The sequence below is a fragment of the Musa acuminata genome, chromosome BXJ2-2, assembly GCF_036884655.1.
Source record: "Musa acuminata AAA Group cultivar baxijiao chromosome BXJ2-2, Cavendish_Baxijiao_AAA, whole genome shotgun sequence".
NCBI classification, from domain to species: domain Eukaryota; kingdom Viridiplantae; phylum Streptophyta; class Magnoliopsida; order Zingiberales; family Musaceae; genus Musa; species Musa acuminata.
Genome location: NC_088339.1, coordinates 15,098,655 through 15,113,092, shown reverse-complemented (window position 1 = coordinate 15,113,092; position 14,438 = coordinate 15,098,655).

The following is a 14,438-nucleotide window of genomic DNA, read 5'->3' as shown; positions in this document are numbered from 1 at the left end:
TTTCTAGAAACCGAAGAAATGGTCTTGTTGTAGTCAATACCTTATTTCTGAGAAATTTTTTTAGCCATAAGTCTAGCTTTATATTGTTTGATATTGTTTGTTGAGTCATGTTTTGCCTTAAAGACTCATTTACAATCAATTTTTTTTATAATTATTGGGTAATTCAACGAGTTTCCAAATATTATTCTAGACCATTGATTTTAACTCTTCTTTTGTTGCATTATACCATTTTTCAGAATTGTTATTTCTATGGCTTGTGAAAATGATAAGGGGTCTCTTTTTATCCCTATATTATAATCTGATTCTTATAGATATACCACATAATTATCGGAAATGACATGTTTCCTTTTCCTTTGAAATCTTCTCAAAGTTGCCAATTTTGATTCTTCTACAAAATTATCAGTGACAACATCAATGTCATATGAGAGTTCATCGATTTTATTTTGTTGTTTACCCTCGTCAATTCTCTCATTGATTTGAGGAACAATAATTTCTCGAATAGGGTATGATATGCGAGAATTAACCTGAATCTCCTTAATATTAAAATTGATCATTCGAGACTTTTCACTCCCACTAATTTTGTCATTTTCTAGAAATTTTACATTACCAGATTCTACTATCCTTGTATTATGATTAGGGCAATAAAATTTATATCCCTTAGATTTTTCTAGATAACCAATAAAATATCCAGAAATAGTTCTTGGATCTAATTTTCTTTCATATGGATTAAATACTCTTATCTCTGCAGGATACCCTCAAATATATAAATGTCTCAAACTAGGCTTCATACGAGTCCATAACTTAAATGAAGTTGATGGAACCAACTTACTAGGAACCCTATTCAAGATGTACATAGCTATCTTAAGAGCTTCACCCCACATTGACTCAAGTACATAGGAATAACTCATCATGCTCCTAACCATAACCATAGGAGTACGATTTCACCTTTCAGTAATACCATTCTCCTATGGCACACTTGGTAATGCATATTGAGCACAAACACCCCGTTGTTCTAGGAATCTAGCAAAAGGACCTGTTGAATCTCGAATTTTGATGATAAAATCAATTGGTAAATTATTTGATCCAATCTATATGTTGAGAAAAGCGTATAGGATTAACTAGATAGCGATCAAGGCATAAAGTAAAATGAAGTGCTAGAGTCAAGATCGAGATTTCGTTGCGAGTGCGAGAGTTCGTCGGAAGTCCGAAGGTTCATTGGAAATGCTACCGGAATTGACCAAGAAGAAGCTTATTAGAACTTACCAAGAAGTTCGTCGTAAAGTCTAAGAGCTTGCCGAAAGTCCGCTAGAAGATTGCTGAGAGATCATTGGTAGTCTACCGGAAGTCACCGAAAGAAACCTAGACTTACCGGGCTTGTTTATTTTAGTGTATGCCTTAAAAATCATAGTTAGCACATAATTAGGATTAGGTTTGGGTGGTAATAAATTAACCTAGTTAAGGGCTAATTGGGCCTGTAATTGGATTGGTTTAGGTTGGATTCAAGGCCCAAACAGGTTGCTGAACCTTGTCAGGCAGTGGTATCACCCAGGATGGGCGGTGGAACCGCTTGAGGCTCAACCTTCCAGGTGGTCTTGGTAGTGGTACCGCCCTGTCAGGTGGTGATACGGACAGAGCCCAATCTTCGAGGCTTTGTCAAGAAATAGTACCACCAGATTGGGTGGTGGTACCATCTAGTGTCAGTGCTACAAGCAGTGGTACCACCAGTACCCTAGAAATCCGGGATGAGACACTTTTTTACTCCAATTTTGAAGTTATTGGGGCCTATAAATATCTCACCCTTTTCTGCATGAAAGGGCGACAAAGTGCAATCATAGTGTGAAAAATCTTTAAGTGTTGGGGAGTAAAAGTGTTGTAAAAGTGCAAAGAGTCCTCCTCCTCCCTCTCTTTAGCTTTGTAATCATCCAAGAAAAGGTATGAGGCTTGTAAAGGTTATCTCCTAAATTCGTGAAAAGGAAAAAGCACTATAAAAATGTGGTTGGTGTTCACCTATTGAAGGAAGACCATTAGTAGATGCCGGTGACCTCAACGGAGGAGGAATCGAAAGTGGATGTAGGTCACAACGACTGAACCACTATAAATTCCAGTGTGTTCTTTCCTTACTACTTATTTTCTTTACTTGTGTTGCATTATATTTTACTTTATTACAAATTGTCTAATCCCATCTTCTCTACTCACTTACAAACTTATTAGAGCTAAACATCTTTTCAAAATGGTTCTCGTCGAACTAAGGTTTTTTCATCGTATAAAGTTTTCGAAATAACTTAAATTGATCGTTTTTATCCACTATATGAATTCACCCTCTTCTTAGTGCCATTCTTGATCCTAACAATTGGTATTAGAGCAAGGTCACTCTTATTTTGGTTTGAAACCCAAGAGAGATGGCATTTGTCGACAACTAAGATAGTCATTCAATCACATGTCCACCCATGTTCAATGGGTTGGATTACACCTATTGGAAAACTAGAATGAGATTTTTTCTAATTTTTATGGATTTTAAGTTATAGAACATTGTAGAAAATGACTTTCAAAAGTCTTCTCTTCCAATGAACGATTAGAATAAGTTGGAGAATAAGACTTTCTCTTTAAATGCCAAGGCTATGAATGTCTTATTTTATGTTTTAGATAAAAATAAGTTCAATCGAGTGTCTATTTGTAAAATGACTTTCGATATTTGGCATACACTCGAAATCACTCATGAAGGCACTAGTAGTGTAAAGGAGTCCAAAATAAATCTTTTAATCTATTCTTATGAATTATTTCGGATGAAACCAAGTGAGACTATTGGAGACATGTACACCCGGTTTACAAATGTCGTCAATGGTCTAAAAGTGCTTGGTAAAAGCTTTTCTAACTTTGAACTTGTTAATAAAATATTTAGATCCCTTCCAAAGAGTTGCGATCCTAAAGTAACAGCTATTCAAGAGGCCAAGGATTTAAATAATTTTCCTCTCGAAGAACTTATCAAGTCATTAATGACCTATAAGATGACTTGCAATGCTCATGAAGAGCTTGAGAATAACCTTCCAAAGAACAGGAAGGATATAACACTGAGAACTCATGAAGACCACTATAAAGGAAGTTCAAGTGATGAAGACTATGATGATAACTTGGAACTCTTGACAAGAAAGTTTAAAACATTCATAAAAAGAAATAAATCTAAAAATAATACTAAAAATAAAATTGAACCCAAGAAAGAACAAGTTATATGCTACGAATGTAAAAAGCCTAGACATTTCAAAAGCGAATGTCCCTAAGTGAAGAAGAAACAACTAAAGAAGAAGAATGCACTCAAAGCAACGTAGGATGATTCGAGTGATTCTGAAGATGATGAACAAAGCAATAAGGAAATCACCAACCACGCACTAATGGCTATTGGAGATGAGGTAAGTGGTTCATTAGTGTTGAATCTCGGATTTTGATGATATAATCAATTGGTGGGTTAATTGATCTAATCCATATTATTGAGTTAAGTGTGCAAGATTAACTACGATAACCAGAAAATATAAAGCAAGGATACCGGAGTTGAGCTCGATGGATGTTTAAGAGACCGAAGAATCATCGGAGATGCTGCCGGAACCAACCGAGAAGAAATCGGGAACGTGTCGGAAGTTCCCCGAAGAAATCGTCGGAGGCTCACGGAGATCACCGAGAAGGCTCGGCTACTCGTTAAAGTCATCACAAAGATTGGGAGCTTGCAGGGAGTCCGTCGGAAGGAATTCGTCGGAAAGCTCGCCGGAACAAGACTCGACGTTCGCGGTTGAAAACTTGCTTAGGATGTTTTTGTGTTATGTAGTTCACTTGTAATTAAGATTAGGATTAAGAGATAATCCTATATCCTGGTTAGGGGCCAACTGGGCCCAAAGTCAGATTTGGTTTAGGCTAAAATCAAGCCAAACCAATGAATCGGAGAGCCAGGCGGTGGCACCGCCTGGCTAGGCGGTGGAACCGCCCAGCACCCGAGAGCTGGGTGGTGACACCTCCTTGGCTGGGCGGTTGCACCGTCCAGCACCCGAGCGCTGGGCGGTTGCACCGTCCAGCACCCGAGCGCTGGGCGGTGGCACCGCTTGGTGTTGAATCTCGGATTTTGATGATAAAATCAATTGATGGGTTAATTGATCTAATCCATATTATTGAGCTAAGTGTGCAGGATTAACTACGATAACCAGAAAACACAAAGCAAGTATACCGGAGTCAAGTTCGATGGACGTTTAAGAGTCCGAAGAATCGTCGGAGATGTTCCCGGAACCAATCAAGAAGAAATCGGGAACCTGTCGGAATTTTCGGAAGTTCGCCGAAGAGATCGTCGGAGGTTCACGGAGATCACTGAGAAGGCTCGGCTACTCGTTAAAGTCATCACAAGTTCGGGAGCTTGCTGGGAGTCCGTCGGAAGAAGTTCGTCGGAAAGCTCGCCGAAACAAGACTCGACGTTCGCGGTTGAAAGCTTGCTTAGGATGTGTTTTTTTGTTATGTAGTTCACTTGTAATTAGGATTAGGATTAAGAGATAATCCTATATCCTGGTTAGGGGCCAATTGGGCCCAAAGTCAGATATGGTTTGGGCTAAAATTAAGCCAAACCAGTGAAATCGAAGAGCCAGGCGGTGGCACCGCCCAGCACCCGAGAGCTGGGTGGTGACACCTCCTTGGCTGGGCGGTTGCACCGTCCAGCACCCGAGCGCTAGGCGGTGGCACCGCTTGGCTGGGCGGTGGCACCTCTAGCACCGGGAACCCAAAGAGAATTCAAATTTTGGAGCCCAAAATTTGAATCCTCTTGAGGCCTATAAATACCCCTCAAATCTCAGCTGAGAGAACAACTTTTGAGCAGCAAGTAATTAAGAGAAAAGTCTTAGAAGAGTCTTTGCCTTTCTTATTTTCATTTGCTAGTGTTCACCTCCTTCTTTCTTGCTGAAAATCTGTTAGAGAGTGAACCGCTTGTAAAAGTTGTAAGAGGGGTATTCACCCTTCCCTCTCAAGAGATTTGCTAGTGGAAGGTGGGAGCCTCATCGAAGAGGGGCCTCGCAAGTGGATGTAGGTCACTCGACCGAACCACTTTAAAAACAGTGTAATCTCTGGTTTGCATTTCATTACTGCTATTTACATTACTGCAAACCCTCTTACTGCTTTATTTCCTCATTACATTTACTGCACAACTTTGCAAATACACTTTTAAGTTAAGCACTTCCAATTCCGATTTCTTATCGTACGAAAGATTTGTCTAAAACTGAAGTTTTAATCCGCTGCACTAATTCACCCCCCCTCTTAGTGCCGCTCCGAACCTAACAAGTGGTATCATAGCGAGGTTATCTCTCATATTTGGTTTAATACCCAAGAGAGATGGCTTACTCCGGCATGCAAGAGGGCCATTCTATTGCACGACCACCTTTGTTTAATGGGTCGGATTACACATATTGGAAGACTCGCATGAGGATCTTCCTCATTTCTAGGGACTTTGAGCTTTGGTCTATTGTCGAGAATGGATTTCAAAAATCTTCTCTTCCGATGAGCGAATGGAATGAATCGGAGAAGAAGGTTTTTGCTTTAAATGCAAAGGCTATGAATGCCTTGTTTTGTGCATTAGACAAAAACGAATTTAATCGTGTTTCAATGTGTGATTCGGCTTTTGATATTTGGAGAACTCTTGAGGTCACTCATGAAGGCACTAGCCGAGTGAAAGAGTCCAAAATCAACATCCTTGTGTACTCTTATGAACTTTTCCGAATGAAACCAAGTGAGTCCATCGGAGACATGTACACCCGGTTTACGGATGTCATCAATGGACTCAAAGCAATTGGTAAAGAATTTACTAACTTTGAATTAGTAACTAAAATCTTAAGATCCCTCCCTAAAAGTTGGGATCCAAAAGTGTCGGCCATTCAAGAGGCCAAAGACCTTAAAGCATTCCCTCTTGAAGAGCTCATTGGGTCTCTAATGACCTATGAAATGACATGTCAAGCTCATGACGAGCTCGAGAACCCCCTTCCAAAGAACAGGAAGGATATGGCACTCAAATCACAAGAAGACCACTTGAAAGGAACATCAAGTGATGAGGACAGTGACAATGACATTGCACTTTTGACTCAAAAATTTAAAAAATATTTAAGAAAGAATAATTTAAACATTGCACATTGGGTCTCTAATGACATATGAAATGACATGTCAAGCTCATGACGAGCTCGAGAACCCCCTTCCAAAGAACATGAAGGATATGGCACTCAAATCACAAGAAGACCACTTGAAAGGAACATTAAGTGATGAGGACAGTGACAATGACATTGCACTTTTGACTCAAAAATTTAAAAAATATTTAAGAAAGAACAAATTTAAAAATAATATAAAAATAAATTTGAACAAAAGAAGAACCAAGTGATTTGCTATGAATGCAAAAAACCGGGACACTACAAGAACGATTGTCCTCAAGCCAAAAAGAGGACATCAAAGAAGAAGGCGCTCAAGGCAACATGGGATGATTCAAGCTCGTTCGAAGAAGAGGAGTCCAACACCGAGCAAGTTGCTCATTACGCGCTAATGGCTTTAGGAGAAGAGGTATGTGATTTATTTAATGAAGATTTATCTTTTAAAGAACTCTCTATCACTTTTCATGAATTATTTGATGAATGTAGAACTGTTAGCAAGAAGTTAAGTATCTTAAAGAAAGAGCATGCTTTGCTACAAGATAAGTTTGATAGTCTTCAAACTCCTCCATGCTCTAAGTGTGAGCATTTAGAAGCAATAAAAAATGAAAATTTGCTTCTTAAGGAAACCTTAAACAAGTTTAAGGTTGGTAGCAAAGGATTAGATATGATCCTTGCACACAAGGGTCACATCGCAAATAGAAATGGAATTGGATTTGTAAAAGGATTACATCAAAATCCTACCACTTTCATAAAAGGACCTACATTACATGTTTCCTCCTATATGAAATGCAACTTCTGTTGCAAATCCGGACATATTGCCTACAAATGTCCATTTAGGAAAATTAGTTCACAAAAATTAATATGGGTTCCTAAAAGAACTATAAAGGATTCAAAAATAAATAACAAGGTTAGTGGGTCAATTTTTGAGGCACCCAAAATCAAATGGGTACCTAAAAATCATCCTCTTTTGTAGACAAACCCACAAGCTAGGAGCAAGAGATGGTATCTCGATAGTCGATGCTCAAGACATATGACTGGAGATCCATCTCATTTCTCTATGCTCACTAGCAAAGAAGAAGGGTACATCACCTTCGGAGACAACAACAAAGGCAAAATCATTGGCAAGAGAACTATTGGTAACAAATTTAGTTTTTCCATTGATGATGTTTTACTAGTTGATGGATTGAAACATAATCTCTTGAGTATTAGTCAACTATACGATAAAGGTTATATCGTTAGATTTGAATCAAATATGTGCATTATTGAAAAACCAAATCATAACATGACTATGATTGCTTTAAAGCAAAATAATGTCTATACCATCAATCTTGATGAACTAAGTAATGAAATGTGTTTCTCCGCCGTAAATGATGATGCTTGGCTTTGGCATAGGAGATTAGGCCATGCAAGCATGAAAACAATATCTAAAATCTCATCTCAAGAATTAGTACGAGGGATTCCGAATATAAAGTTTATTAAGGATAAGGTATGCGATGCATGTCAACTAGGCAAACAAATAAAAACAAGCTTCAAACCAAAAAATCAAATTAGCACCACTAGACCGTTACAATTTATCCATTTGGACTTATTTGGACCAATTGATACAACAAGTCTAGGTGGAAGCAAATATGCTTTTGTGATTGTGGATGACTACTCTAGATACACTTGGACCTATTTCTTAGCTCACAAAAGTGATTGCTTCAAGTGCTTCTCTAAATTTTGTAAACTCACTCAAAACGAAAAAGGTTTCATGATTTCATCAATTCGGAGTGATCACGGTGGCGAATTTCAAAACCGTGACTTTCAAAATTTTTGTGAAGTTAATGGATACAATCACAACTTCTCCACTCCGAGGAATCCCCAACAAAATGGAGTAGTTGAAAGAAAAAATAGAAACCTATAAGAAATGGCAAGAACTATGTTAAATGAACATAGTTTACCTAAGTATTTTTGGGCCGAAGCCGTAAATACGGCTTGCTACATCATGAATAGAGTCCTATTAAGACCATCCTTATCAAAAACTCCCTATGAATTGTGGAATAACAAAAAACCAAATATTTCCTATTTTAAAGTTTTTGGTTGTAAATGCTTTATTTTGAATGAAAGAGATGTCTTAGGAAAATTTGATGCTAAATCCGATGAAGGCATCTTTCTTGGTTACTCTTCCGTTTCTAAGGCTTTTCGGGTTTTTAACAAAAGAACGTTAGTAATAGAAGAGTCTATTCATGTAGTTTTTAATGAAATTTCTAATTTAAAGAAAAATAATTTTGATGATGATCTTGGTTTTGATAATTTGAATTTAAATGAACCTCCTCCTCAAAATAGCAACTTGGATGCAACTTCTTCCGAAATTTCCTTACCTAAGGAATGGAAGTATATAGATGCTCATCCGAAGGAGCTAATTATAGGAGATACATCAAAAGGGGTTCAAACTCGTTCCTCTTTCAAGAATTTTTGTGCTAATGCCGCCTTCCTTTCTCAAATTGAACCTAAATGCATTGACGAGGCCATAAAAGATGATTTTTGGGTTATTGCAATGCAAGAGGAATTGAATCAATTTGAGAGGAATAAGGTATGGAAGCTTGTTCCTAGACCAAGTGACCACTTAGTCATAGGTACTAAGTGGGTCTTTAGAAACAAGCAAGACGAAAATGGTATCGTGGTTAGAAACAAGGCTAGATTAGTGGCCAAAGGTTTCAACCAAGAAGAAGGTATCGATTACGAAGAAACCTTCGCTCCCGTGGCTCGATTAGAAGCCATAAGGATGCTCCTTGCCTATGCTAGTAGTAATAATTTTAAACTATTTCAAATGGATGTCAAAAGTGCTTTCTTGAATGGTTTTATTTCCGAAGAAGTATATGTCGAACAACCTCCCGGATTTGAAAATTCTCTTCTTCCTAATCATGTATTCAAATTGACTAAGGCCCTCTATGGCTTGAAACAAGCTCCTAGAGCTTGGTATGAAAGGCTTAGTTCCTTTCTTATTTTAAATAATTTTACTAAAGGCAAGGTTGATACTACATTGTTTATTAAACATTTTGAAAATAATTTTCTTATTGTGCAAATTTATGTTGACGATATTATTTTTGGCTCTTCGGATGAATCACTATGTGAATCATTTGCCAAATGTATGAGTCTTGAATTTGAAATGAGTTTAATGGGTGAATTAACTTTCTTTTTGAGATTACAAATCAAACAACTTAGTGATGGTATATTTTTTAACCAATCTAAATATACATTAGAATTGTTAAAACGATTTAACATGGATAATTCAAAAGCAATAAACACCCCTATGAGCACTGCGACTAAGTTAGATATGGATGAAAATAGTGAAAATTTCGATCAAAAAACATATAGGGGAATGATAGGTAGTCTACTCTACCTCACCGCGACTAGACCGGATATTATGTTTAGAGTAGGACTTTGTGCTAGGTTTCAATCTAATCCTAAATTATCTCATCTTAAGAGTGTTAAAAGAATATTTAGGTATCTTAAAGGAACTCCAAATTTAGGATTGTGGTATCCAAAATCTGAAAAATTCGATCTAATAGCTTATGCAGATGCCGATTTTGGCGGATGCAGGATAGATAGAAAAAGTACATCCGGAACATGCCAATTTTTAGGACATGCACTTGTTTCTTGGACTTCCAAGAAACAAAATTCAGTTGCACTATCTACGGCGGAAGCCGAATACATTGCTGCAAGTGCATGTTGTGCACAAGTTGTTTGGATGAAAAATACATTAGAAGACTATGGAATTCACTTTAAAAACATTCCCATAAAATGTGATAATACTAGTGCCATATGTCTTACTAAAAATCCAATTCAGCACTCTAGAACTAAGCACATCGATGTTAGGCATCATTTCATACGCGATCATGTCCTTAATAATGATGTTGTTCTAGAATTCATTTACACAAAGCATCAATTAGCAGATATATTTACAAAAGCTTTGAACGAAGATCAATTTGAATTCATTAGAAGGGAATTAGGTATGTTAAATTGTCCCAAAGAATAAATGTGTTTGAATGGATTTTCCGTAAAGTTTTTCATTCTCTCTTATCAAGATTTTATGATTTTATGAATCTCGAAATTGATTTTGATGGCTTGATCAAGATTAATGATTTTATGAATCTCGAAATTGATTTTGATGGCTTGATCAAGATTAATGATTTTATGAATCTCGAAATTGATTTTGATGGCTTGATTATGAGTTTCAAGTTGACAATTTGGATGAGTTTGTATTCGAATTATGATCTTGACTTATTGGAGTTACTACTTGAATTTTTTTAATCACGATCTCTTCCTTGTACACCTACAATTTTTGATTATAGAAAGAAGAGATTTGATAAAATGGATGAATGTTGAATTTTCCTTTATGATGAACTCGACATAAACATTTTAGCATACTTAATTTTGGATGATAAAATTTTTGTATGATCAATGTTATAATCACAAATTATGTGCTTCAAGTCTCATTCCCTTTTTGTTGATGACAAAGGGGGAGAAAAGTGATGACTTGTACCATTTTGATAGCATGACTTATATAAAAATTGATTGATCCTTGAGAATGTCTTATATGCCTTGCAAAATCCTTGAGAATATCACAAGATTGATTGATCATATTGAAAGCATGCCTTAGATCTATATCATGAAATTCATGTTGAAAATCTTTATCTCCTATCGTAGTAAAAATCGTCCCATATCAATTGACTTATGATTTTCATCGAAGTTTCGCATTTACTATTGCTTAATGAGAATAACGATAAGTTCTACAGTTAGAACTTATCGGTTTATGCTTGAATTCAATGGATGAAATTCAAGTGTTTTCATCTTCTCATAATATGGCATATAGATAGGGGGAGTTATGTTTAACTCCGTCATCAATTGATTGTCATCATAAAAAAGGGGGAGATTGTTGAATCTCGGATTTTGATGATAAAATCAATTGATGGGTTAATTGATCTAATCCATATTATTGAGCTAAGTGTGCAGGATTAACTACGATAACCAGAAAACACAAAGCAAGTATACCGGAGTCAAGTTCGATGGACGTTTAAGAGTCCGAAGAATCGTCGGAGATGATGCCGGAACCAATCGAGAAGAAATCGGGAACCTGTCAAAATTTTCGGAAGTTCGCCGAAGAGATCGTCGGAGGTTCACGGAGATCACCGAGAAGGCTCGGCTACTCGTTAAAGTCATCACAAGTTCGGGAGCTTGCTGGGAGTTCGTCGGAAGAAGTTCGTCGGAAAGCTCGCCGAAACAAGACTCGACGTTCGCGGTTGAAAGCTTGCTTAGGATGTGTTTTTTTGTTATGTAGTTCACTTGTAATTAGGATTAGGATTAAGAGATAATCCTATATCCTGGTTAGGGGCCAATTGGGCCCAAAGTCAGATATGGTTTGGGCTAAAATTAAGCCAAACCAGTGAAATCGAAGAGTCAGGCGGTGGCACCGCCCAGCACCCGAGAGCTGGGCGGTGACACCTCCTTGGCTGGGCGGTTGCACCGTCCAGCACCCGAGCGCTGGGCGGTGGCACCGCTTGGCTGGGCGGTGGCACCTCTAGCACCGGGAACCCAAAGAGAATTCAAATTTTGGAGCCCAAAATTTGAATCCTCTTGAGGCCTATAAATACCCCTCAAATCTCAGCTGAGAGAACAACTTTTGAGCAGCAAGTAATTGAGAGAAAAGTCTTAGAAGAGTCTTTGCCTTTCTTGTTTTCATTTGCTAGTGTTCACCTCCTTCTTTCTTGCTGAAAATCTGTAAGAGAGTGAACCGCTTGTAAAAGTTGTAAGAGGGGTATTCACCCTTCCCTTTCAAGAGATTTGCTAGTGGAAGGTGGGAGCCTCATCGAAGAGGGGCCTCGTAAGTGGATGTAGGTCACTCGACCGAACCACTTTAAAAACAGCGTAATCTCTGGTTTGCATTTCATTACTGCTATTTACATTACTGCAAACCCTCTTACTGCTTTATTTCCTCATTACATTTACTGCACAACTTTGCAAATACGCTTTTAAGTTAAGCACTTCCAATTCCGATTTCTTATCGTACGAAAGATTTGTCTAAAACCGAAGTTTTAATCCGCTGCACTAATTCACCCCCCCTCTTAGTGCCGCTCCGAACCTAACACTTGGCTGGGCGGTGGCACCTCCAGCATCGGAAACCCTAAGAGAATTCAAATTTTGGAGCCCAAATTTGAATCCTCTTGAGGCCTATAAATACCCCTCAAATCTCAGCTGAGATTACAACTTTTGAGAAGCACTTTGATTGAGAGAAAAGTCTTAGAAAGTCTTAGCAAGTCTTGTTTTCTATTTGCTAGAGAGTTCTCCTCCTTCTTTCTTATTGAAAATTTGTAAGAGGTTGAGCTGCTTGTAAAAGGTTGTAAGAGGGGTGTTTACCCTTCCATTTCAAGAGACTTGCTAGTGGAAGGTGGGAGCCTCATCGAAGAGGGGCCTCGAAAGTGGATGTAGGTCATTTGACCGAACCACTCTAAAATCGGCGTAATCCCTGGTTTGCATTTTATTATTGTCATTTACATTACTGCATACCTTCTTACTGCTTTAGTTTCTTATTACCCTTGCTGCGCAACTTTAAGAATACGCTTTCAAGTTAAACTTTTAAAGTTCCATTCTTATCGTACGAAAGATTTTTCTAAAACCGAAGTTTTAATCTGCTGCACTAATTCACCCCCCCCTCTTAGTGCCGCTCCGATCCTAACAATTAGATGTAAATTTATCTTTCAATAAACTTTGAAGTGCTTTTCATGATTTGTTTGATGAATGTAGAATAATGAGTAAAAAGTTTAATTATTTGAAAAAGGAGCATACCCTTTTAAATGATGAATTTAAAAAACTTAAGCAAGATAATCTTTCATTGCCTCCATGCACTAAGTGTGAACACTTAGAGGCACTTGAGAAGGAAAACTTGCCACTCAAAGAAACTCTAGAAAAGTTTAAGATTGGTAGTTAGTCCTTGAATATGATCCTTACCAATAAGGGTCGCATTCATAGAAAAGGCGGAATCGGATTTGTGAGTAGCTCTCACCAAAATCCAACCACCTTTGTTAAAGGTCTTACCTTGCATGTATCACCCCCCACTAAATGCAACTTTTATTATAAACTCGAACATGATGCATATAAATGTCGGTTTAAGAGATATAGTCCATACAAATTGATTTGGGTTCCTAAAGAACCATAAAGAACTCTATGCAAAATGATAAGTTGAGTAGATCAACTTTTGAGGTACCTAAGGTCAAATGGTTACCTAAAAAATACCCTTTTTTGTAAAAATATTTATCATCACAAGCTAGGAGCAAGAGATGATATCTTGATAGTGGATGCTCAAGGCACATAACCAAAGATCCATCTAAATTCTCTAAGCTCATTAGCCTAGACGAAGGGTATATCACATTCGAAGACAACAACAAGGGTAAAATCATTGGCAAAGGAACCATAGGTAACAAATCCAACTTTTTATTTAAAGATATGTTTTTGGTTGATTGCTTAAAGCATAATCTTTTGAGCATTAGTCAATTGTGTGATAAAAGATACATCATTAGATTTGAATCCAATGCTTGCATTATTGAACAACCACACAAAGACATATCTATGATTGCTCTAAAACAAAATAATGTATCCACTATTGACATTGATGATCTTTATAATAAAATAAATTTTTCGATTTTGAATGATGATGCTTAGTTTTGACATAGGAGATTAGGTCATGCTAGCATAAAATTAATTTCTCAAATCTCATCTAGAGAATTTGTAAGAGGCATTCCTAACATTAATTTTTTTAAAGATTATGTGTGTAATGCATGTCAAGTAGGAAAAAATAAAATATAGTTTCAAATCAAAGAATCAAATAAGCACCTCTAGACCATTGCAATTGATCCATATGGATTTGTTTGGACCAATTAATACAACAATCCTAGGAGGTAGCAAATATGCCTTTGTAATTGTAGACGATTATAGTAGATATACTTAGACATACTTCTTGGCATACAAAAGTAATTACTTTAAGTGTTTTTCTAAGTTTTGTAAACTAATTCAAAATGAAAAAGGCTTTATGATTTCATCAATTCGAAGCGATCACAGTGGTGAATTTCAAAACTGTGATTTCCAAAACTTTTGTGAATCTAGTGGATACAACCATAATTTCTCTATTCTGAGAAATCCTTAACAAAATGGAATAGTAGAAAAAAAAAAGGAGTTTACAAGAAATGGTAAGAACCATGTTAAACGAACATAGCTTACCTTAATATTTTTTAACCAAAATCATTAATATGA